The following is a 25,033-nucleotide window of genomic DNA, read 5'->3' as shown; positions in this document are numbered from 1 at the left end:
GACGTTTATTCTCAGGGATGACACAAGAGATAAAGGAAACGTAGGGATAATGGGAGCCTTAAAATCAAGCCAAACATCGTGGGTCCCACTCGTGCCTGCATCAGGGAGAGGAGGAGAGAAAAGGCTGTTTCCACCTTTGCCTCTGCTCTGCTCTGCTCCAGCTCTGAAATCACACAATCACCCAACCTGCATGATTCCTCAGGTTTCCTGGGACCCTGGGGAGGGTATGGGGACCCAGGTAGCATATCTGTCACTCATCCCTCTTGGAATCAGTACCCTATAATCACGGGCCTCCTTGGCACCTGCTTTCTATCCATTCTGTCATTAGAAGCCGTCCTTTTGTTCATCTCGATACACAGTTTACAAAGTCTCTTCACAATGTTTACCCAAATCAATTTACTGAGAGACAACATGAGACTCTGCAGACCTAACGAACAGGGCTGGCTCCTGTCTGTCCTCAGGGAACTTGCAGCCTCGTAGGGGCCATGGGCATGGAAAAATGCTCATAGATCAACGACAGTGACGTAACCGTACGTTGTAAAATATGTTGTGAAGAAAACAGGACCTAAGACACAAAGTATATTAATGAGTATATTAAATGCAAATGGACACAATTCCCATATCAGGAGGCAGGAGGGGAAATGGGTGTGACCGCATGAAGCCCTGAATACCGGGTCTTCTCTGGAGGTGTTGACAACGTGCATGGGAGAGCTTCACCGCAGGTTGGTGGGATGGCCCATCAACAACGACATTAGCGACCTTCACATGTCAGGATGTGTAGGTCTTTCTCCCTGAGTCATTTTGTTGTTCCAGGGAAAGACCCTACGGCCTCCCACCACCACAGTGGGAGTCTGGGGATATGTCTAAATCAGTTGTGAGCAACTCACATTATTCCCCTCTTGTCACCCAATTTTCTTATGTGTCCGATGTCTCCATAGATGCAGCCTCCTTGTTCCAGTTTCCTTAGCAAAAGAAATCTCCAGTCTCCTGTGTGGGTGACAAGGGTGGCTCCAAGTGCAAAATGGAAATGTGAGTGTCCTTGTTCAAAAAGCTGGGAACAATGCCGTTGCTGCTGGAAGTTCTAACGTAACAAACTTTTCTTTTCTTCCATGATCTGAATTATTCTGAGATCATTTAGGGATAATGGATCTGAGTTTTTATTATCGTTCACTATTTCAAAAAGCAAGATTAATTTAATTTTAATAAATGTTAACATTAATACTCCTGTATTTCTTTGGCTAAGTGCTACTCCACATATTCCAAGTCTTCCTCGATTTAATTATCAATCATTTTATTTATTTTGCTGGAATAGATTTTCCAGAAATTTGATAGAGTTTTTGATTGGTAAACTTTCTGAGTCCTCAAAGAGCTTTAGCAAAAGCTATTTTCACCTTTGTATTTATTTATTTTTTTCTTGGAAGAGAGTCGTAATTCAAAATCACATATCAACGACTTTGAAAAGATTGGCTCATGGCTTTCAGAAATCCTCTCCTGCTTCTGAGAAATTGGATTCCAACCTGATGTTCATTTCTTTCTAGAGAAACTATCTTCTCTTTCACTCAGCTTTGTTGGCCTGTAAGACACGGTTTTCATCGTTAGTTTTCTGAAATGTCACCACGACAGTGCATGCATGTGTCATACCTGTTACATTTGTCCTACTTAACTCTCAGTGGGCTATTTCAATTTAAGGACTCATGTTTTCCTTTCTGAAAAACCGCCTTATTTATTTCTTCCCTTCAAGCCTCTGTTTTGTGTTTCTTTCCTTTTGCAAGTTCATTTAGACAGGATTTGAAACTCTTTGATAAACCTACTGTGTCTTAATGCTTCATTAATATGTTGTGGTTCTTTGTCTTTTGGGGCTACATTTTGGAAGAATTCTTTGTTGCCGCCCTCCAGCTTACAAATTCAAATTGCAGCTGTATCAGTTCTGCTCTTTAACACGCTTTTTTATGTCGTTGTTCTTGCTTTGTTCTCCAGATCTCTAAGATTTCTGTTTTAATTTATATATAAATTAAATCTCTTCAACATTATTTCATACGTCAACATTAATTATACTGAATTCTAAAAAATTTCCTGATGCTCTAAACTTTGCTTCCTAAGGCAACATCTCCTTCATATAATTATAATTTCAATGTAATTCTGATGTAATTTCATGGTCCTCCGGTGATGCTGATTTTCCCCCAATGTTTGGGGATCTTTGGTTGTGTGGCCATCTTGATGTTCATTTCCTTGTCTGTGGGGTAAATGGACATATATTTCTGCTGAGTATGATTTGCTGTGTATGTGTGTGTGCTGTTAGGCATTTACCTACATGTATTGAATGAATGGCATCAGTCTTCTCAGGTAGGCAGTGTAAGTATTTAGGTCTTTTTAGTGGTTGGACTAAGCAGGAATGCCAATACTAACTCTGACTTTGAGTAAATTATTTGGCTTGTCCAAGCTTCAACTTTTTTTTTTTTTTTTTTGAGGTGAAAGGGCAGAGGAAGATGTTGAGAAAGAATCCTAAGCAGGCTCCATGCCCAGCACGGGGTCTGACATGAGGCTCCATTCCATGACCACGAGGTCATGACCAGAGTTGAAATCAAGAGTCAGACACTTAACCAACTGAGCCACCCAGGCACGCCGCAAGCTTCAACTTTCTAATCAAGAAAATGAGTATAGCGCAATAAGGCAAGGAGTAAGCATGACCTTGCAAATTTATAATACAGTGCCTGGCATATAGAAAATAATAATACAGATATTAACTGCTGTTTCGTTGGTTCAAATCAGAACCCAGAGGTGGAGAAATTGATACCCGAAGAAATGAGTCAGCTGTGGTAAAATTGGTAATGTGATGGGTTTCGATCCAGGAAATTTCATAGTGCCTTTGCTCACTGTCTCCTCACAGAAATCTTCCACTCGACCCATGTCCTCTATCCTGAAAGTTCAGATGGGAGGAACACCACACATCCCCGCAGTATGGAGTTGAGCACACGAGGCCAGGCCTGGGCAGGAGGAGAACCCTGTAACCGTTGAGTATTTGCAGCTTTCTACTGAGGATGGGAACCCACAGTGCCCTTTGGGGTTTCCATCCTCTAGGCCCATCTGTTCTGGGTTTTTTATTTTGATTTCCACTGATAGCTCTTGAGGACAGCTGAACATCTTCTTTCCGCCCAAGAACTGAGGAAAGCAAACTGTAGCCAAAACCAGCAGCTGTTGGTTTGTTTAATAGGGAAAATATCTCCCAGAGCTGCCAAGGATACATGATAGAAAGGGATCGAAGAAGCTTGAGGTTCTTTTCCCAAGACAAAAAGCAGATTTTAGCACACACACAAAAATATTCACATTGCTCACTTCCACCCCCAGATTCTGCATAGGAGACCCCGACTCATTTTTTTAAGGATGTTGCCCAGACATTTGTTGTGGACTGTTAGTCCATAAATACATTTCAAGTTGTGGCTGCTTGTCTGTGCTCTCTCCACATGGTCCAAATCTCCTTGGAGCGGAGGTCCCAGGGTATCTGATAGCTGGAGAAGTCCTGCATCCAACCAGGAATATCTATCTCCCTTGCCAGGCTAGCCAACATTCCTGCCTCTTAGGTCTGCAATCAGGCTGTGAGCACAGACTGGGTGCCAATCTGTGGGCAGTGAGTTTATCCAAGCATGGAGAGGGGACGCAGTGACCTTGAATGTCAATTAATGCCACTTGATAGCATTCAGCTACAGTCCTGGCAGATGAGAAACTGGGGCAGGCCAAGTCGTCCCCCCCCCGACTCTTCACATTCCAGTCCTGCTTTTTCCCCTGTTCTTAGTGCCCCCCATAAGGTTTAGTTAAGCCAAATTGCACCCCCACACACCCCCTGCCTAGATTTCCCCCTCCAGCTGAGCCACCGAGAGGCAGGCTGACTGCTGGGGGGAGCACACTTCCCTCTCTCCCAGTGCTGGAAGGAGAGGAAGAGTCCAGCTGAGATTTCTTCTTCTTAAGTGCTTCCAGCCTAGCCTGTCGGGATGGCGCAAGTCTGCAAACCGGGGTGAGTATGGGTCAAAAGGGAAAAGACCGCTTCCATAAGCATCAACAAAACTCCTGGAGATGGTGCCTTGCTGCTTCTAGATCAGCTCTTACTCAAGACTAGCCTTGCAGTGAGTCAAGAACAGATCCTGAATCAAGGATGAGGAGGGAGCATCGGGACTGGGTCTCACACCAGACCCGGCCAGCCTGACTTGTGACTTTTTTGGCTGGGTTCTGCGTGCCAGAGGCCAGCTTGTTCCCCGTGCAATGCTGTGTGACCGTCCTTCCTGCTGTGCCCTCAACTCTATTCCCTGGAATTAGGTCTTGTCCAACTCTTTTCCCTCTTCAGGAGGGATATTCCTGATGATGGCCAAGGCTTTGCATTGTGCCAGTGACTACTTTAGGGTGGCAACAATAAACTTTCTCTTCGCTCCTTCTGTTCAGGCATCCCCCACCTGCCCACACCTAGACAGTTTTGACATTGCTTAAACTGGACCAAGAGTTTCCACTTCATATCAGTGGCATAGAGCAGAGGAAAGAGCTATAGGGTCAGGGTTTTGTCAAAGTTGTGGTTCTACACTTACTATGTGACCCTGAGCAGGTCATTAACCTCACGGAACCCTACCTTCCTCATCAGCAAATGGCAGAACGGAAACTATTGTGGGGGCTTCCATGTACAAAGAGCTCTATGTTGACTAGTTCCCTTGCCCCTCCTGGCCCTTGTCTGACAGGTTGGAGGAAAGGATGTCCCTCCTCCTCTTCCTGGCATTTTCCTAAGTCCTAATATCCCAGCCAATTGCCTGTTCTGGCCTGGATCTTTGCTCCTCTACTCTCAGCAAACCGCTCTGTGGTATTGGGATGGCTCCCGTTATCTATGGTGCTCTCCTAACCCCATCTCGACAGGATCGAACCCAGTCTCTCCTGCTCTCCCAGCTGAATAAGATCACAACAGAAATCACTGCCCAGGTTTGGGCTCCACCTTACTGCAGTGTCTGCCCAATACTGGGGCAGCCGTGGCTGTGGGCTCTCCAGTGATGGGGACCAGGGCATATGAAGTCTGCTTCTCAAGAGCGCCTGTATGTGTATTTCACAATTTCACACCCAGTGGCTTGCTGGATTAACAAGAGTTAGGAGGCATGCAATAAAGCCAACAGCCTTGGACTGGGACTTCACACAGGTTACCCAAGCACTTCAGCGTGAGAGTCACCCTCGAAACCATTCCTTCCATTGTGTCTTCTACCTTCGAGAAGGTACAAGGCACCAATTTCCACTCATTGCCAAAGCCAGAGCCTGGGCTTCACCTTTGATCACTGCCTCTCCCTCACCCTGTCCACACAGCCAAATCTCTACATCCAACCAATCTCTACATCTCCATCCAACCAACGTCTACATCCTATCAATCCTGCTTCCTCCAAATCTTGGGGTTTTTTATGTGTCTCTACATCCACTGCTTCATCTTGATTCAGGCCAACATCATCTCTTGTAGTCTTTCCAAACACAAACATGGTCACCATCCTCCTGTACAAAACATTATTCAATGTCTGGCCATTGCTCGGTGGTCAAAAATAAGCCCTTCATACAACTTCCAAGCCTTTGCACATTCGACCATTCCCTGCCTCTCCAGCCCCATGCACACCTCTCCCCACATCATGTCTCGTGTCCAGATGCCAGAAAGCATTTCAGCTCAGTGTTCAGAGCAGATTGTCTTATGCTATTGGAATTTCACCAATGCCATTGCCACTGCCTGTAAGATCTCACACCACAATGACCTTCTTCCAGCCTGAGTAACTCCTACTCATCCCATGGGCCTCAACTCCAGTATCATCTTTTCCAGAAATCTCTTCTCACATCTTCCCAATTGGGTTAGGTGTCTCCCCTCCCAACCAGTATGTTCCCTTCATTCCCTTTGATGGTAATTGGTATTCTGCATGGAAACTGCTGGTTTTATTGTCTGTGTTCAACATGAGACTAAGAACCTTCAGATAGCAGGGATGGTGTCTCTCCTTTTCCATGTGGTATCACCTCATCCCGAGCAGGGCACAGCCCAGGCCAAGCAGACACTCGGTAATTCTCTAATGGTTACATTCTCCTTCTCTAGAATTAAATTTGCCGAAGGCGTAGATAAGACTGTTCCATGTGAATAGTCAGATGGTTCAGAATACATCTGAATCCAACATATGAGGCTGATTTGGGACCTGGACCAGAAAAGGGACATTTGTGGGAAAACTGGTAAAATCCGCATAAGGCTTATAGATTAGACTAGCATCACATCGAGTTAATCTCCTGACTTTGGTCATTGGTCTCATGTTACGTGAGACTCTAACATCTGAGAAATTTGGGCAAAAGGTACACAGAAAGGCTTTGCACTCTTTTTGCGCCATTCTTTGTACGTAAAAATTATATCAAGATAGAAGTTTTAAAATGTAAGCAAAATAAAAGCGTAGATTAGCAGGAAGAATGAGGACCAACTTCAGGATTCCACTGGAACTTGCTTTTCTTAGTAAATTCAACACCAGTGTTCCTTTCCTTCTGCTTTTCTCTTTCCTGTAGAATCTGCCGGGTAAGGCACGGGGAAGGAGTCTTATTCCTGCGTATCTGCATGAAAAGGCTGTGGGTCCTGAAGATGCTGTGGTGTGAACGTCAGCCTCCAAAGCCCTGCTCGGTGCCATCAGTCTAGTCTGCCAGTTTACTGCCAAGCTTCCCATCCGCAGAGTGGAAAAGTGCCGACTCAAGCTCACTGCACGGAGGCAGGGCAAATGACTCCACCAGACTTGGCTAAACACTGGAACTGCTTCCTACAGAGCCGGCTTAGCTTTTAACCTTCCGAGAAGGGCAGCGCCTGAAACGTTCATGGGAATGGATTTCACAAACAGGGAAGAACACCCGGAAAGAGAGAGCCCCGCGCAGCATGTCTACAGCCCAGCCCCAACCCAGAGCTCCAGCCCCTGCCTTTCATCCTCAGGCCAACATGGGTCACCCTCCGCCTTGTCTTCAGGGCGCAGATGGGGCTGTCTGAGCCCGGGTTGCAGGCTTTCTTTCAGATGTTAGGAGTGGGGAGGGGTGGCAGGTGAAACTCCAGGCCCGGTTCATCAGCTCGAGACTTAAAGCTGAGAAAACATCCCCTGCAGGCCTCAGTCAGTCCCGGCGCCCTCCACGAGCACAGCGAGGTCCCGCTGCTCTCCCCCATGAGAGGAGCCACAGAAGAGACGCGATCGCCTTTGCTCCGATAACCATAGAGCCACTTGTGCTCAGAGGCAAGAGACCCAGAGCTTACCCACCCAGGTCCCGGAGAAGGGGAGCCAGCCCTGGTTTGGGCATCCGGGTCACATGGTGACCGCTTGCCCCTATGGCTGCCCCGAGGCTGTTAAAATAGAATCAAATGAAATCTGTCCCCTCCAACTTCCACCTAAAGATCAAAGTTCTACCCTATGGTGATTACACAGAACTGGTTTGTTTTCTCTACTATGTTGTACTTCTTTACACATCTGGAGACAGCAATCTTTTTCCACCCAAGTCTTCTTTTTCTTCCCCCCCCCCCAGATAAGCAGCCTGTTTGCATTAGACAGTTTTTCCACTCACCTCCGTACAGCATGGTTTCTAGATTCCTCAAAATGTTCATCACTGTCTCTTGGATTCGTTTTCAAGGTTCTTTCTATAATGCAATGGACAGGTGAATTATGAGGTTCCGGACCAAGAAGCCAGCACAGAGGACAGCAGAGTTAGCTCCTCTGATCCACACTCCATCTCTCCATTCATGTAGGCCAAGATGGACTTTGTAGCAATGTATGGGGACGCTGGCTCTCACTGAAGTTACCAGGCACCCGAACTCCAAAACATTCACTGATATTTACACAATTAACTTCCGAATGAAGACGATTACACCTTCATCACTGTTAATTTCATTGCTGAAGTTAACACCGATGTAACTCTTGCTGCCAGGCCTCCCAAAGACATTGGAAGGCCCTCCTAAAGAAGAGTGCCATGGTGAGCCCAGGCATTTTGCCTTAGATGGGAGAACACACAAGAAGGCAGTACATCAGCATGGCCCGGCTCACCAGATGAGGCCTCACTCATTCCTAGTGAAGTGGAACAGAGAAGACCCCCAAGCATTGGAACGTGGAGATAAGGCAAGAGGAAGCCAGTCTGTTCCAGAAAGGATGTGAGGGCATGGGAGGGATTCTGGAGGGGAGTGAAGGGCAGCTCTGGATACTTGGGCACTTGTAAGTCAAATGGAAGCCAGCAGGCCTGTGGGTCTGGAGGAGGGGACTTGGTGACTCGGGCATCCTTCCCCACCTTCATTCCAAGGAGCGAAGACAGAAGCATCACTCTGGCTTGGCCACTCCTCAAAGAAAGAAAGAGAAAGAGATTGAGTGCACAACTCACAAAAGATCTGATTTACTGCTTCTGGAAGAAACACTGAACCTTTTTCATCTTGACAGCATCCAGACTCCCGGAGGGGCATCAATTCACTTCCATGGAGAACAACAACATCTCTGCTCTGGAACTGCAAGCCACAGTCTGCGAGAAGAAACTCCACTTAGGAAAGCGGCACCAAGAAACCACTTGGTGCAAAGACAAAGAAATGCATTAAATTGATCCCTTACACACACATCTCAACTGGGGAGAGTTCTGCTGCAGTGAAGTGTCAAAAAGAAAGTCAACGTGCCAGATTTTCTTTCATCCCAAAAGGGAAGTCAGTGAAATAGAGCCCTAGGATTTCACTAGCAGATGCATCAGCAGCAAATGAACATGAGGTAACCTTGACCTCTCACAGGAGTCTGCAGATTTCAAAGTGTCTGTGCAGATGAGTCAGGTCAGCGATGGCCAGGTGGTTCCATAGTTAAACCATCCACGGATTAGACCGTGGCTGGTCTAAGGTCCCCTGAAGGCAACTTCTGGGTGGTAACAACAATTGGGAGGTCTCGTGTGTGGCCTGTGGTCCCAGGAGGTGTGCGTAGCTTCTTGGCCTGCACGGTCTCATCTCACGTTGGCCCAAAGGCAGGGTGTTTGGCAGATGATCCCCGTCGCTTCTGGTTGAAGTTGTGGCAATTCATTGTTTTGTCATTTCACTTAAGTCGCTCATCTTCTCTCCTTTCCCTGTTAGGTTTTGTTTTCAGTAGTATTCGAAGCATCTCGAAATATAAATCTCAAAGAATTGAGATGAATTATTCTTTGTTTAATGTTTATTGAATTTTGAGAAAGAGAGAGAGAGCACACGCAAGCAGGGGAGGGACAGAGAGAGAGGTGGGGGACAGAAGGTCCGAAGCAGGCTCTGGGCTGATAGCAGACAGCCCGATGCGGGGCTCAGATTCAGGAACCGTGAGATCATGACCCGAGCCAAGGCTGGATGCTCAACCGACTGAGCCACCCAGATGCCCCTAATTATTTTTTAATCAACAGGAAAATTCACAGTATACTTAATATAAAACAGGTGTATATTAATTGAAAACAGGGAGCCTTAAAAAAAAGGTAGAACTTTCAAACAAAACCATTCTGAGATGGAAAAAAAAAAACAGCTAAAGTTTAAGAAATGTTACAAAATTTGAGCAGAGAGTAAAACAACCCTAATAGCTCATGGAGGATTTACGCTGTGCCAGTGACTCCTCTAAATGCTTCATCATATGAAATCATTTCACCTGTTTACATTTCTGTGAGTTATGAATTTTTAAAAAGAAAAACTTTAGATCCCAGAAGAGTTGTTTTCTCATGGTTACTTTTCCAGTAACCTTAAGAGATAGGATTTGAACCCAGAACCCGCACCCTTAACTATGATACTGCTTCTCCCCTGATATACAGGTACACCTTGGAGGTACCTCAGATTTGGTTCCAGACCGCCACAATAAAGGTGGTCAAATGAGCGTTTTAGTTGCCCAGTGCCTGTAAAGGTTATGTTCATGCTATACTACGCTGTCGTCTATTAAGTATGCAGTAGCATCGTGTCTAAAACACAATGTACATATCTTAATATAAAAATACTCCATTGCTGGAGCACCTGGGTGGCTCAGTCTGTTGAGTATCTGACTCTTGATTTTAGCCCAGGACATGATCTCAGGGTCGTGGGCTCAACCCCAGTGTCAGGCTCCACTAAATGCAGAGACTGCTTAAGATTCTCTCTTTCTCTCCCTCATCCACTCTCCCTTGCTCGCCTTCCCTCTTTCTCCAAAAAAGAAATAAATACTTTATTGCCGAAAAAAAAAATTGCTTAGCATCATCGGAGCTTTCGGGGAGTCATAATCTTTTTGCTGGCCTGGGGCCTTGCCTTGATGTTGACAGTTGCTGACTGATCAAGGTAGTAATTGCTGAAGGTTGGGTAGCTAGAGCAATGTCTTAGAATAAGACAATGAAGGTTGCTACAGCAACTGATTCTTCCTGTCATTTGAATGCTTAGGGCCATTGTACAGTGATTCATCGGCCTAATTTCAAGATTTGTGTGTGTCAGGGAAGAGGGAGGCCTGAGGACAGAGAGAGAGAGAGATGGGAGGACAGTCAGTTGGTGGAACAGTCAGAGCACACCCAACATTTATCGATGACGTTTGCCATCTTATGTTGATGCGGCTCATGGTTCTCCCAAACAATTACAGTGGAAACAACAGAGATCACCATATCACTGTAACAAATGTAATAACTATGAAAAAGTTTGTCATGTTGTGAGCATTACCAAGATGTGACCCAGGGACATGAAGCGAGCAGATGCTGTTGGGAAAATGGCGCCAGTAGGCTTGCTTAGCGCAAGGTTGTCACAAACCTTCAATTTGTAAACAATGAGGTATGCTTACAATCTATTGAATTTCCCTTTTGAAAGAAAAAAAAAACCTCTCAAATTATGTCAAATCAAATATATTATTTCCTGAATACAAAATATCTCTCTCTCTCTCTCTCTCTCTCTCTCGCTCACACACACACACACACACACACACGATTAAAATTAAGACAGAGGAGGGGCACCTGGGTGGCTCAGTCGGTTAAGCATCCGACTTCAGCTCAGGTCACGATCTCGCGGTCCGTGAGTTCGAGCCCCACGTCAGGCGCTGGGCTGACAGCTCAGAGCCTGGAGCCTGCTTCCGATTCTGGGTCTCCCTCTCTCTCTGCCCCTGCCCCGTTCATGCTCTGTCTCTCTCTGTCTCAAAAATAAATAAAACGTTAAATAAAAAATTAAAAAAAAAAAAAAAGACAGAGGATAGACAAAGTTGTTACCGAGGCATGCTTACCTCCTTGTTTCTCGTGTTTACAGAGAAGTAAGGGAGCTGATCCCGCCCCTGGCTGGTTTCTCCTTCCCTTCCTTCATGTGCAGTTTTCTATCTGAGAGAGAATAATCTGACCAGTGGAAAGTGGAGAAAGTGACATCCGGATACCCCACCCCCATTCAAGCAGAAAGAGCGTGTTCTCATTTACTTTGCTGTTTTTAAAACATGTCCGTGCCTTATCATTGTGGGACTTGGCACATTTCTACCTCTGGCACTCTACTCTTTTGTTCCTAAGTGTCTAGCTTTCAGCTGAGTATGTAACTTGGTCATCCTAGGCTGCAGGACCAAGTTCCCTCAATTCAATGAAGAAGGAAAGGGCAATTCCATTTGCCCTTAGGCACAAAACTAGTTCTCCATAATAAAGCCATCCCTGCTCTTGGCACTCATCTGGCTCCGTTCTCAGTTTATTAGGAACCCAGAGAAGATATAAAAGTGCAGTATTTACCTTGGTCTAATTGTCAAAAACACGGTGGCACCTCAACAACTTATTTTAAAAATTGAAAGAATGAAAACATAAAAAAGCAAGGATGTAAATAATAAAATTAACAATTGTGATTGTACAGTAAGAGATATAAAATATAAAGATATGAACATACCGTTTCAATCCAAAACAATGCACATTTTCAAAAATGTGTGGAAATTTTATAAAAATCAACTGTATCCTTTTCTCCCAATAACATCTTAATTTGAAAGTGTACAAATCATAACAAGCTCATATATAGACGAAATCCAGATACAAAGAATAAAAGGGTAACTTCTTTCCCCAAAAGTAAAGTTAACATGTTAAAATAAAAAACAGTGTCAAAAGAAATCTAAGGTAAAATTGAAAGCTATTCAAAGTGAATGTAATTGAGAACGTTATACATCAAAACCCGTAAAATATAGCCAAAGAAGCACTCTGAGGAAAATGTATAGCTTTAAATGCATTTCCTTTCAAAAAGATTTAAAAAATACTGAAACGTTTAATTTCAGTAGTTCATCAAAGTAAAAAAGGAGTTCACGACAATAATACAGAAGTTAATGAAATAAGAAGAAATATAATAAGATAATTAAATAATGAGACCTCTCTGAAGCTAGTGGTCTCACCTACCTGATGCCTCAGTCAGTCTTCTCTGAGTGGAGCCCTCAGACCTACCTCTCAGGTCACAATGCCTGGGCGGGACCCCCTGACCCAGTGTCAGTGACCTCACTCCTTCAGAAGCAGCTCGCTCCCTCTTTGCCTAGCTCTCCTTAAAAATAGCTTTGTCTAATAAGCGAAACTCTACAGTTCTTGTGCTTAGACAAGTGAGGAGAGAAGACGTAAGTGTGGAGGCAGAAGTTAGCTCTCTCTCATATGCCATGGGGACCTCGCTCTGCACCCACTACAGGACAATTGGAGGATGGAAGGCAGGTCCTGAGACTTCCCCAGGATTCTATTCATGCCTGATCTCCTCCCCTGGCACAGATGTATGACAGCCATCCCCTAGCCAAGCTACTAATACACCACTCCCCCTGCCTGCCCCTGCTGGAGGAAAGCACCTGTGCTGAGTGTTAAGTTCCAGAACATCCAGTCCCCTCCCCTGAGAGGAGAAGAAAGGAGATGTGCAGAAATGGACAAAGACCCAACCCTGCATCTTCACAAGACCAGATCCTCAGAAGAAAGAGGAAACCGGCCAGACTTGGATCGTTAGGGAGAATAAGCTCAGTGGATCCATACCCTTCCAAAGGCAGCAAAATCATACATATAAATGTTGACTGCTTTGTTGTAACTGTCGTGTAGCAAGTTTAAATCACAGAATTCCAGAGGCAAAAAGAATGGTTTACCATTGTGTGCACCCTTTCATTGATACCTGAAGCCTGAGTGGGAGAGGAGAAGGTCAGACCCAAGGTGATGCCTCAGAGGTGAGCAGCAGGCACCAAACCTCAGCCACCTAGAGCTGCTTGTGCAAACATGGCATGCTCTCCTTTCCAGGCAGAGTCGCATCCTTCCAGGCAGAGTCGCGTCCTCCCATGCCTGTCCCGGGGCAGAGCCCACTGAGTCTGGGTGGAAGTCCTCTCCAGAGGCTGTGCTTTGTGAGAGCGATGGCATCTCCCTCATTCTCCCCAAGGTCCACAAGCCCGACAGGGCACGGCTCTCTGGCCAATGGCTACGAGGGCCAGGGAAGGCTGCCTAAGAAATGCCCCATCAGCACAACGAGGAAGCAGTCCATTAGCAGAAGAACAAGATAAGGCAAGTGGAAAACCAGAGGGAGTCCCCATCTTGTTCAGACAGCATCAGCTCAGACTTGGGGGATCCTCCAGGCACGAGGAACAGAGGAACATGATGCCATCTCCCGCCAGCGCTCAGGCTCTCTCTCTGCTGCCTGCCCAAGTGCCAGCCTCTTTGGTGCCGGTCAAATGATTCTTTTACAACGCAAGTAGAACCTTCTAGGTACGGTCAAATGAGTTTTCAATTCCATCCCTTACCAGCCTGGGCAAGTCACGTCATCTGTTGAACTTCTGTTTCTCATCCCATTTAGCAAACGACACTATTACTAAATGAGCAACTATTTAATGGCAGGTGTTGCCGAACACACTGATGATAAAACATGAAACAGTGCTCCTCTGCAACTGTACTACATCTTACATGTATGTACATGTAAAAAATATCTCAGCTAGCGGGTGAGGGTTAATATTCAAAAGTCTGCAGATACACACACGCTAAATTGTTGACAGTGGTTCTGGGAGGAAAGTCCAATTAAGCAGATGGGTGGAAATTGGCTTTCCCCCCAGTTCCAGGGAGATGGTCCTGCAGAGTCCCCCAGCCACCGGGCTTACCATCCAGCTCTTCCAGATCCCCAGTGCACACACACTGAGTCACTGCCCCCCTTCAAGAGAAGCAAATTAAGAGAATGGCAAGAAACAGTAGAAGCACATGGGGAAAACATGTAACCTGCATGTGTCTGTGCAAGTGTGTGCACCTGTGGAGTATTCTGGGGGTAAATGGTCGCATTCGGGGACATAGACTAATTTTGTACTTTTCCCTGTAAGGTGTGAATACAGTGGTTAACACAGTTGGATACAAATTAAGATTGGATTCTGTATCAGTCAGGCACTGCTCAAAAGTTTTAAAATCTCAAGTCAAAAAGTCTCAAAGACTCTCCAACTCTAAAAGATTCTAAAACTCTAAAAAAACTCTCCACCCACTTTTATATTTTTAATGACATTCTTAACCTCTGTTTCAGGGACTGCTGTTATTTATGATTTTGGGTAGCTTTGTAAATTGATTCCAATTTGTCTTTATCTCAGTGACTTTTTAGAAGGGAGATCACAGCATTTTTTTTTAAATTGGGACAAGATACTTCCTAAAGCATATGAAAAAAATATTGTTCGCCTTGGCTTCGTTGACCCAGGAGCTCTGAGTGCCAAAGATATATGGATTCAGATATGCCTGCATAGATGTAAATTTTAGTTTTCTGTGCCTATGTATCTATACAAGTTTACTGTGGTTTACAATACTGTTTCTTTTCTTTGGTTTTCAACTGGCTCACACTTCCTTATAGTGTTTTCTAGCACATAACCTATTTGTACATCATTAAAATAGGGTAGTAGCTGCGACCATAGTGTTCATTGTCTTCTGCACAGTGATTCAATGAGCCACATTCAAAACCAGCATTTCACAAGTTTCTTCATTAGAAGCAGTGGAATTCTAGTTGACATGATTTGAGAGTTTCCGGAGAAAGGTTTACGTGTTCTGAAAGTGTATTGGTTGTAACTCTATGTGGCATTTCAGCCTCATTAATCACATGATGAAAGTTTGCAAGCCTTTATTGCCAAATGAATTTTGACCAGAGTGTACTGAGAAGAGCTAATATAAAGGGGATGCTCTCAAAGTATCTTGGTTGTTCATTTTACTTAGAGTATATTGTTCAATTCGTTTTAAACCTGTGTAAAAGTTGGTGAGGCTTCAAAAAATCCCCAAGAAAGCATGGAAAAACAGATTCGCCAATAAAAATGCCTTCATGCAAAATTAATAGAGAATCAAACGTTTTCTATAACTCTTTAAAAGTTTTTGCTATAAATATAAGAGTTCAGAAAATAGCGTATCTTCAGTTAAGGTCTAAATTCTCAAAGCTACATGTTGATGCTTCTAATCATTTCCATCACTGTTTTTCTTTTGAAATGCAAACTAGCGCTTTTTAACAAAAGAAAAAAGGAAGAAAAAGAATCAATTCTTGGAATAAGAGACTGTGCCTCTGTGTAAAGTGATTGGGATTTTATTATAACCATATTTCCACTCCTGAACCCTGCAAGGATCCCCCCTCACCCCCCCCCCCACAACACACCTGGATAAAAAGAATGAAAGGAACCTACCATCTAATGCAGATGCAGTTCTGAACCAACTAATTTTCGTCCTCATAATTTAGAACTTTGAGTAAAAAATACATTTAATACCACTGATTGATTACTCAGGGCTTTGACCACACTTTTAAGTAGAATCCAAAGTAATCAAAGTAGAGTAAGCAAATGTATCCAAAGTAAACTTTGTTTCAGGAATGTTACCACCCCAAATAGATTTTAGGGCAGAAATGGGAAACACTTTTGAGTGATTTCATCCAGAATTATTTTTGGAAAAGCTGGACTGGAGTAGATGAATTCTTGTTCGGCACGCACTTTAAAGGGGAGAGAGAAGATTTGATTTCAGTTTTAAATATTTTGGGGGGAGGGGGAGGGGGTTGATAGTTCTACAACTTTTGGTATAGAAGTTGCCTTGGGAATTGTTTTCATTATCAAGTTTAAAGATTCATTTCAGAATGGCCAGCTTCCCATGGGTTTCTCTATTCCCTGGAGTTTCTCCTAACCTGAACTCATAATCAGTTGCCATACTGAGGCGAGAGCACTCAGGGTGAAGGTAGTCCCTTTAAATGTAGCTACTTCAAAAGTGATCAGAGGCTGGGGCACCTGGGTGGCTCAGTCAGTTAGTTGAGCATCCAACTTCAGCTCAGGGCTCAGGTCATGATCTCCCGGTTCGTGAGTTCGAGCCCCACATCAGCCTCGCTGCTGTCAGCACAGAGCCCACTTTGGATCCTCTGTCCCCCTCTCTCTCTGCTCCGCTCACACTCTCTCTCGAAAGTAAAAATTAAAAGTGATAATAATAAACATAAAAGTGATCAGGGCTCCTGGGTGGCTCAGTTGGTTGAGCATCAGACTCTTGATTTTGGCTCAGGTCATGATCTTACATTCGTGAGATTGGGCCCTGAGTCAGGCTCCGCGCTCAGCGTGGATTCTCTCTCTCTCTCTCCCTTTGCCCCTTTCCCCTGCTCGAACTCTCTATCTCTGTAAAATAATAATAGTAGTAGGAAGAAGAAGAAGAAGAAGAAGAAGAAGAAGAAGGAGGAGGAGAAGGAGGAGGAGGAGGAGGAGGAGAAGGAGAAAATTAAAAAAAAATAAAAGTGAGCAGAGCGTTTTCCGTGGCGAGACCATCAGTATTTGAACGCAAAGTGCGCTGAAGAGTTACGTTGGTGGTTGTTTCTCATCACTAACCTTGCTTGCATTTTCATACACCACTGCTTACGCTAGTATCTTAGTGTGAATTTTAACAATGCTTTCACAGTGTATACAGAGTGTTAAGCCTAATTTATGTAAAAATGTTTCTGTATACCTTTATGTATCTTGCCAAGAACAGCTACGACAAATGGTTAAATGTTCTTGAGTAGTGTTTGTGTTTACTTTGACTATGTTCTATTATCATTCGCCACCCATGAATTCGAGTGTCAGGAATAGAAAAATAAAATGCTAACATGGTCTCTGAAAAACATTAAAAGGTGGATGGAAATCAGAGCTCAGTTTCCATCATCAGAGTAACAAAGGCCATGGTCCCTCTGGAAGAAGAGGGAGCGGACTGCCATGACCTTGAGGCCCCCCGACCTATGATTCTGTGGTTCCTGACTCTGACCCTGTAGCCCCACCTGCTCCACAGCCTTGCAGACAACACCCAGAGGAGTTCGAGCCTCAGTGAATATCCGTTCTTTCTCTGCTCACTGTCTCCACAGGGGGGACAGACTAACTTTAGCTGCAAAATCCTCTTCCTCCCTGAGTTGAATACTGAGAGATGGAGTCCAGCTAGATAAATAAAGCAAGTCCCTGCGGCAGAGACCCTTGCCACCTTCCGGAGCCAAGAGAAACTTCCCACCAATGGACAGCCGGACTGAGCAGCTGAGGGGCCACCTCACGTTTCAGGGTTTGGGGGAGGAGGGCCACGGGGGACAAAGGAGGCTCAGCCCTGTAACATATCCCAAATCACCATTCCTCACTGTGCTAAAACCGCGGGAGGCCTGGGGATTCTCTGACGCGGAGGAGAAGAAGCTTTGTTCACGGATGCTGGCCGGATCCTGGAGAACAGCGGAGTGGGAGGCACAGGACCCGTGTGGAGACCCGAAGCGGCTCTCAGGAGGGGCCGCGGGGAGGCCAGCGCCTGGCTCTGTTATTAATGTGCACACAGAGCCGTGGGGGCCAGACAGGCCCGTCTCAGAGGAGAGCGATGGCTCAGCAGAGGAGGCAGCACACGTTTCTCTCGGCTCCTGGCTGTCTGCTGAGGCAGAGGAACTGTGAAGGGAAGGTCAGGGTGCTGTTTTGAAATAGAGAGATGGCCAAGCAGCTTTGCCAAGGTGCTACGTCATTGTCTCCTAAGACATCTGTCCTATGGGGACAGGTGGTAAGACAGTCTTGCTGTGGTCTGCAAAGGAAACGTGCCCTCGGTCCAGGGGCCAAACAGGATGGTGGTAATCTCCAGGCTTTGCGAGGAGCAAGAGGAACCGAAAACATCAGTCCCTCCCACTGTCCCCAGAACCCCGAGTGGTACTACTCATCTGAAAATATGATTAAGAAGAGGAGTGCAAGGGTGAACCTGGGTGGCTCAGGCAGTTAAGCGTCCGACTTCAGCTCAGGTCATGATCTCACAGTTCGTGGGTTCAAGCCCCGCGTCAGGCTCTGTGCTGACAGCTCGGAGCCTGGAGCCTGCTTCAGATTCTGTGTCTCCCTCGCTCTCTGCCCCTCCCCCGCTCATGCTCTGTCTCTGTTTCTCAAAAATAAATCAACATGAAATCAAAATTAAAAAAAAAAAAAGAAGAGGGGGCTCAAGAAAAAAGGGAGTCTTAGGGGCAGCAAGACAGTAAGGATGTGACCAGAGCAAGGAGAGCAGCTTAGAAACGTCTCTGGTGTCACCGCGGTGACACTCCTGCTCCCAGCCACCAGCCACCGTGCCTGGTCCCCATGGAGACTTCCAGGTTTTCTCCTGAGCCGCGATCCCTCCCCCCGCTGGGTGTTCATCCCCCCCCAGGTCCTTGTTCATGTGCCACACTACAGTGGGAGTTCCCCAAGTGGCTGCCCGTTCACAGATGCCCATGTGAGGACAGAGGGCCGCAGCTGCCCATGTGAGGACAGAGATTCCAGGCACCTTCACTAGCACAACGCCTGGAACACCGGAAGCCCCCAGGGAACAGGTTGAGGGGATTCATCCAAATAAGCATCCTACAGGACAAAATAACGTTCCCATTTCTGGAAAAATAAACTGAGGCTGCAGGTTTGTTTGTTTGTTTGTTTGTCCCCCTCCCCCAACCCCAGTCTTACGTGTCAGCTTCTGCTCCAAGTCCGCCTCACATGCTACCTGCACAAAGTTAGGACACATCCTAAGTTGACAAGAGCTGGCGTGGCCCACAGTGAGAGTTCCCAGGAAGGGGTCTTCTGGTGCCGCAAGGGAAGGAAGAGAGCAAAAGTCATCGATGCCAGGCTGTGAGCCCTTCAGAGGGGGTGTCTGAGGCTACCTTATAAAAGGTATTGCAGCTTCCTCCTTTCTTTCGGGTTTCCGCCCTGGGGGAGCATCTGCGATTCTGGACCCTCAGGCAGCCCACAGAGAGAACCCTAAACAACTTGCCAGCCGTGTGCAGGAGCCACCGTGGAAGAAGACCCCTCAGTCATGCCTTCGGATGATTGCGGGCTGCGTGAGACATACGGAGAAGAACCACACGCCCAAGTCTTGCTCAAACTTCTGACCAACAGAAACCAAAAGGATCACGAATTATTCTTGATCTTTTTAAACCTTAAATTTGGGGTGATTCGTTATACAGCAATAAATAAGTAACACACATTAATAACTGATTTAGTCACTGCAAAAAAAATAAATAAGGGGTAAGTATACTATTATCTTTATTTAATAAACGTGGAAATAGGGGCAGGCAGCCAGTGTACATTTGCCAGAGCCATATGGTTTTGAGTCCATACAGTTTGTGTCTCACTGCACTATCCAACACAGTAGCCAAATTGAATTTAAAAATTTTTTAAAGAAAAGTTTTGTTCCTCAGTCGCATTAGTCATATTTCAAGTGGTCCGGGTGGCGAATGGCTACCATATTGGAAAGAACGGGTAAAGAACAGTGATGTCCTTGCAGAAAGTTTGATTGGGCAGCACCAGCATAGAGCATGTGCTACTAATCACTAAATATCTGCCAGCTACAAATAAATTGGGAGATTCCTGTTTGAATTCACTGAGGGATTTACCACCTCATTAGCAGGTCCCAGAGTATAAGTGATTGAATGGTACAGACTGAGGGCTCTGGGCTTTAAGGATTCATTCCCTAGTCTGGATACACCAGGTTCGAAGAGATGCACGTCTCTTAGAGCACCCCCACCTCCTTCCCATCTTCCTCGGGTTTCCCTGGCATTCTCCTTGTCACTTGGTATACCCACATTCGGTATGCCAAGGCATATGGCCCTGGGATCCTCTGCTCTCCAGCCCATCACTGCTTGGTTTTTTGTCCATTGACCACTAATCCACTACATGGACCACTCACCCTGCACCCCATGCTGGGTCACAGACACACCAAGGAAAATAAGATTCAGCCTCTTTCTTCATGGACCTCACAGTCCATGGTTCCCTGCAAGGTGGCGCTGGGACCTATAATAGAAGAACCTCTGGGGAGCTATGGAAAGACAGAGAATGGAACAGGAAACATGTTTCTGCCTGGAGGGGTTTGGGAAGGACACACAAAAAGACAGCATTTAAACTGGTCTAGGCAGGCAAAGAGACCCTGGAAAACAGTGAAGAAAGGCAGAAGCATGCCAGACACAGGCAGTGACTTCAAGGAGCACAGTTTACTCCAGGAACAGTGAAGCCTGAAGAAGCCAAATAATATGGTAAAAAAGGAGACTCATGCCAGGCTATATGGGGCCTCCAATGCACGCTAAGAAATGTGGTCTTTGTATAGGAAATGGAGAAATTGCCTTAGCATTAGCACTTAGTTTGGGGGCTGCATTCCAGATGTAAAGTCACCCGGTAATGGATGTACATTGGAGGGTGATTGGGGTGGCTGCCGCCATTTTGGATGTGGTTCCTCCAACTCCCCACTGACTCTCTGGGCTCAGGTGAATGGTGAATAGTACGTAGGAATATAGCAAGAGACTGACAGCCCAGGTGTAGAGAGATTCTAGCCTATGGAAGGGCTATAGGTCAATCCACTGAAAATGAACTTGCCGACAGCCAATTCACAATGCACATCAGAGGAACACCGAACACATGGCGAGGCAGGTTATTGCAGCTGCTTTGCCAACAGAAGCAGAAACAGGGCCAACCAGAAGCCTAGGCCAGAGCAGTGCCAAAGATGGGGTCAGGACACAGAGCAACAAAGGGGGCATGGCAGTAAACTGTATTTAAAGGAAAGCCCGCCCATTCACACATGCCAATGGAAGAAGGAACTAAACCCGGGAGCCAAATCCTCACTACCTCGCAGAGCAAGTCACTCTGCGATTTGGAATTTGGTCACTTGATTGTCAATGAACCAGCCACTGGCCAATTGCTTCCCAGTGAAGTACTCTGCCTCCCAGGAAAAGGCCCCAAGCAGTCTACACGTCTGGCTTTCAGGCCATTCACTCTGGTCACCCACCCAGGCATAAGTAAAAAGTTTAAAGAACAATGAGTTTCCTCAACTCTCCGCAATCCGTCTTTCCTCACCTCGGAGCTCAAATCCTCAGAACAGAAGGCTGACGTCATTTTCCACGGGTTGTTTCGGTCCTTTCCCTGGTCCTTTTCCATCTTCACTAAAACGTCCTTTCTCTCGGTCTCTTTCTCTCTCGTTCTCTGGCTCTTGCCCTCACTCTCCTGCTTGCTCTTGCTCTTTCTTCCTATAAACAATAATATAAATTACCACTTAGCTTGAGCTGTTCAGTGTATTCTTGGTCTTTATGGAGACAGCGTGCTCCATAATGGATCACCTTTGTGGAAAAGCTCAGTCCCTGTAATTAGGGGCACTTTGATGGAGAGCCCAAGCTCCATAACTCAGGAGATCATAAGCATTTCTACTCTGGTGAAGTCCAGTTTAATGCAAAAGAAACATGTGTTTCCTGTCCCTTATTCTAAATCGATTGGGCTATTTGTCTAATTTAAACACTCTATAAATTACATATATCCTCCAAAGATAGGGACGAGGTCGAGATACTTGATATATGCTTTTTCCTATGGCTTGAATCCATCACTGTCTTCCACAAGGCCCCTTCGCTTTTTCCTGAGTGGATGGAGGCCCCACAACTCTCTGATCTACTTCATTTTCTCTGACACCCTTTAGGATCCCTGTTCAGATAGTTTGGCCAAAGAAGTATGGCTGACTTTCAGAAGGCATAGAATAAGGGTTAAACTAGCGTTGCATCTCTGACCATCGTATGTTCAGTTAGCACAACCATCAAATTCTCTCCAGTTTCTCTTCCCACTTTGTCCGTTAAAATAATATGAGACTTGAACAAGGGGAAAATTCAAGGAAGGTAGACTGGGTCTGGATACTTGTGGCGTGAGATTACGCACGACACTTGGCTGAGTTAGCACAGCTGAATTTTAGGAAAAGAATTGTTCCAATCATTCAGTTTCTCTGATATGTGAGCCTTCAAGACGAGTGAAGATCTCTCTTTGGGATTTAGCATCTCCGACTTCAGGTACCCTTGACTTTTCAAATCTTGTTAAGAAAATGGTAGTCTAGCTATCAATTAAAATCATTATAAATCAATAAGATATCATTTTGTTTTCAAAAGCTGCCCTTTGTTCTCATGCCCATCCATTAAATCACATATTAAGAGAATATATAACTGGAAGGGAAATAAAAGCTCAGTGAATTCAAGCCTGTCACTCTATAAATAGGCTGAAATCAAGCAAGGGATAACAACCGGACATGAGACTCATAGAAAAAGATACTCATGGCTAATAAACATATGAAAGATGTATCACTTGAGTAAACTTTTTTTTAATTTTTAAATTTATTTTTGAGAGAGAGAGAGAGAGAGAGCATGCACACAAGTGGGGGAGGAGCAGAGAGAGAGATACAGGATCGAAAGAAGGCTCCAGGCTCTTAGCTGTCAGCACAGAGCCCAATGCGGGGCTCGAACTCACTACAGTGAGATCGTGACCTGAGCCGAAGTCAGACCATTAACCGACTGAGCCACCCAGGCGCCCCTACATGAGTAAATTTTAATACAAATTATGATGTGGAGGAAGAAACCAAAAGAAGAACTGATTACCATTGAGACAAAGAAGCATGCACTGATTTGAGGAAAATTGGTGTCTTCTGTATTAAGTCTTCCCACTTAGAGACGTGATTGACTTCTCCATTTATTTGGGTCGTGTTATAGCCTTCAGTGCATGTAATTGCTTCATTTATGTCGATGTATATTTTTTGTTAAATTTGGTTTTTTTACTTCCCTTTCAGAGTTTTCTCATTTCCAGGTCATGCCCCTGTTCCTTAGTCTTTTATAACACATTCTGTTATTGTGTCACATTAAATAAGAAATAAACAAGAAGTTTAGCAAAGGTTCAAGCAACATTCTCTGAGGAAAGTGGGGGAATGTGAAAACCTCATCGAAGGGAGGGTTGAAATCGGTCTTTAAAGAGTGGGACAGTTTTTGACACGTGCTATATAAAAAAGTGCAGATGGGAAAGGAGATGATGGTGATTAATGAAATGGATGAAGGGATTTGATGGGTCCTGGTGCAAAAGTCACTGGGATATGGACAGCAGAGCACAGAGGTGTCCTCACCCCAGTGACGGAACATTCCAGAATGGTTCAGAGCTCTGAGTACTTTCAGGACACACTGCCTCTCTCTTTCTTTTCAGTCTCCTGCACCCTAAGCCCAGAGCCCTTGGGTTTCTCCCTTTTTCACACACTCCTCCTTCCCCCAGGTTGACACAGGAGATCTCTGGGCCTCCTAACTGGAATAAAAGCCTTGAACAAAACAGTCCTATGCAGAAAGACCCACTGTTGCCTCATTTCTGTCTTTGGGCCCCACTGGCTTTACCCAGGCGGGTGTGGGCTCTACCTTTAACCTTTGGTCTCCTTGACTTGGACATCTCTTGTCACTGCACTTGGGTAACTAAATTTTACCTCTGTTTCTTCCAGTTCACTCTAACCACTGGATATGGCTTTGGATTCCACCACCTAACTCTCCAGCCTGTCCATGGTTCTCCTGGCTGTCCCATCTAATGCTGATTGAGAGGCCTTGCCCAGGTCTTCCTACCTGTGAAGACAGAGGATGCTTCTACAGATGTATATTAACACTCCTGTCCTCCAGAAACAGATCGGACATTCACATCCACGTGCAACAATTCCATTTAAACCTGTAATGAGCACCATGATGTGGCACCTGGGTGGCTCAGTCGGTAAAGCACCTGACTTCAGCTCAGGTCATGATCTTACAGCTTGTGAGTTCGCGCCCCGCGTCGGGCTCTGTGCTGACAGCTCAGAGCCTGGAGCCTGCTTCAGATTCAGTGTCTCCCTCTCTCTCTGCCTCTCCCCTGCTCACACTCTGTCTCTCTCTCTCTCCTAAGGAAAAAAAAAAACAAAAACAAAAAACCTGTCATTAGCACCATGAGGCCAAACTTTCTCAGAACTTTGTAGCATTCAATGTGACCTGATGGGTACTTCCTGTTTCTTTTCCTTTACCTCAGGGAGAAGTGTCCTTAACCAATTGGGAACTTTAAGAAGGCCCACCAATCTATACCTATGGACCCTCTGGACAGAATAACTCTAATGGCTCAACCAGAAGCGAAGTTCAGTAAAAGACTCCAATAAGGAAAGCCACCGAAAAATAAGGAGGCTCATCTTGAATTCACCACACCCTGCTGATTCTCAAGAGGTGGGTTGTGACTAGCAAATGAGAATGAGAACAACAGTTCCAGGAATTGGTCCAATCTAGGGGTCCCTCAGCAGACGGTGGGCCATCTCTGAGAAATCAGAAGACACCTCACCCAGCTTCTTTTTAAAAAAATTTTTTTAACATTTATTTATTATTAAGAGACAGAGAGAGACAGAGCATGAGCATGTGAGGGGCAGAAAGAGGGGGAGACACAGAATCAGAAGCAGGGTCCAGGCTTCAAGCTGTCAGCACAGAGCCCGACGCTGGGCTCAAACCCACAAACCGCGAGATCATGACCTGAGCCGAAGTTGGACGCCCAACCAGCTGAGCCATTCAGGCACTCCCACCTCACCCAGCTTCTATTTTGATTTCTCGTGTGTCTATCTGGAAAGTTAAAGGCAACTTTCCTAACCTCCCTAGTAGCTAAGATTCTGGGCGATTTAGTTTCTGCCAATTGGATGAGTTTCTCAACTTTAATTCAGGATAGAATTAACTAAATTTTGTAAATGGAACAGATACACCAATTGAAAGACAGAGATTGTCAGAGTACATTTAAAAACATGACCCAAATATATGTTGTCTACAAGAAATTCACTTCAAGTGTAATAATACAGGCAGATTGAAAGTAAAAGAATAGAAAAAGATAAACTATGCAAACATTAATCAAATAAGGCAGGA

At 45.3% G+C, this 25,033-nt stretch overlaps 1 long non-coding RNA gene across 5 annotated transcripts; it reads right to left on the bottom strand.

Annotated features, from left to right (window-relative positions):
- Positions 1–6,463: 6,463 nt before the first annotated feature.
- On the bottom strand, positions 6,464–12,386 carry LOC122231942. Of its 5 annotated transcripts, none has more exons than XR_006209249.1 (6): positions 12,322–12,386; positions 11,196–11,286; positions 8,592–9,084; positions 8,410–8,505; positions 7,567–8,329; positions 6,464–6,826 (listed from the first exon to the last, which is right to left on the bottom strand). It is a non-coding gene; the product is annotated as an uncharacterized LOC122231942 (long non-coding RNA). The 5 variants fall into 5 exon arrangements; XR_006209248.1 differs by lacking the exon at positions 12,322–12,386 and having other exon boundaries at positions 7,567–7,639; positions 8,281–8,329; positions 11,196–12,280; XR_006209247.1 differs by lacking the exon at positions 12,322–12,386 and having other exon boundaries at positions 8,592–9,133; positions 11,196–12,280.
- Between the last annotated feature and the right edge of the window lie 12,647 nt (positions 12,387–25,033).

Source organism: Panthera tigris, chromosome D2, assembly GCF_018350195.1.
Source record: "Panthera tigris isolate Pti1 chromosome D2, P.tigris_Pti1_mat1.1, whole genome shotgun sequence".
NCBI classification, from domain to species: domain Eukaryota; kingdom Metazoa; phylum Chordata; class Mammalia; order Carnivora; family Felidae; genus Panthera; species Panthera tigris.
The sequence above is the reverse complement of the archived record's forward strand: the minus strand, read 5'-3'. Positions and strand labels throughout refer to the sequence as shown.